This window comes from Montipora foliosa, chromosome 5 (assembly GCF_036669935.1).
Source record: "Montipora foliosa isolate CH-2021 chromosome 5, ASM3666993v2, whole genome shotgun sequence".
Taxonomy (NCBI): domain Eukaryota; kingdom Metazoa; phylum Cnidaria; class Anthozoa; order Scleractinia; family Acroporidae; genus Montipora; species Montipora foliosa.
The window spans coordinates 1823650-1824762 of record NC_090873.1 but is presented as its reverse complement, the minus strand read 5'-3'; the positions used below and the strand labels follow the sequence as shown (position 1 = coordinate 1824762).

Genomic DNA, 1113 nt, shown 5'->3' with positions numbered 1-1113 from the left:
CAAAAGGGGTCTACTCAGGAGAAGCAATCATACAGCACGTTTCCTTGTAACCTTCGATCAGCCGTCCTTTTCTTTATACAGGGCGGAAAAGATACGCCTGCCGCCCACCTGTCAAGAGGGATGTTATCATGTGTCATGCTATAAATGTGAGCCAATCAGATTATTCCGGAAATTACCTGCACGTTGCGGTTCAAGGAAAGACGCGACGAAAACAAAATAGGACCCTAGCTGGAATTTCTGCGAAGCCAGACTTTACCCATACAACCAAAGGTATTTCTGCAAATCCCGCTTGACAGTTGGTGCGGTTTCTCTGTTCAAACCATCAAGGAACAAAGAATTTCAAGTTAAAATTGGAGAAAAACTTGAAGCCGAATACTTCATGTTATCAGTAGGCGTAATCAACCATACAATGAACTTTATTTAAACTCGATTATTTGAGGTGACAATAAAGATGCTAATATCACTGTAATATGAGGAAAATGTCTAGTTTTCCAGAAGCAGCTACCCAACTATCATTTTGGGAGAAGTGTGCTACTAAACCAATGTTCAGCGCTCCCGTAAACGATGTCGAATTTCTCTGTCAAGCTCGGCTGATTCCATGAATGTGGCAGCACTAAAGTTCTATTCTGTTCTGTTTGGAACTTTGTTGCTTCCGAATGTATTCCAAACGACTTACCACAACTACAAACGGTTTCGAGTCGGTGGAAGTGGAACGATGCATTTATTTCTAGAATTTTCGGGACTGTAAATAGCACTATTGCCAAATCCCGTTGGAAGTACAACTATAATGTCTTCTTTCCGACAAACCATTCTTCGGATGCATTCTCTCTGCCCTTCCTTTAAAGATATTTGAAAAAAAAATCTGAAGTCGAAGCAACAGCAGCTGTAAACAGAGCCTAAACATCATTCCTATTCAAATCCTTCTCGGCAGCCATAATTTGATCGGTTGTCAACCAATTCTGTAACCAATCGAAGAGAGGCTCCAAGAGCTCTATTGTTTTTCGGCCAATCAGAGTAAAGTCCAGATTCTGAACTACCCGCCTGATCGCAGGTTAGTTTCCTTGTTGTCTGCAAAACAAAGCAGTTTGATTGGATGAATGTTTCTGTTTGTTT

At 41.2% G+C, this 1113-nt stretch overlaps 1 protein-coding gene across 2 annotated transcripts in view; it reads left to right on the top strand.

Moving 5' to 3' along the window:
• Nucleotides 1-1113, top strand: part of LOC138002842 (glutamate receptor 2-like) — a 27715-nt gene extending 26602 nt beyond the window's left edge. For both annotated transcript variants that reach the window (XM_068848820.1, XM_068848821.1), the window contains exon 17: nucleotides 1-1113. This exon is cut by the window's left edge and continues 1070 nt beyond it. The gene's annotated coding sequence lies outside the window, so the exon portion shown is untranslated.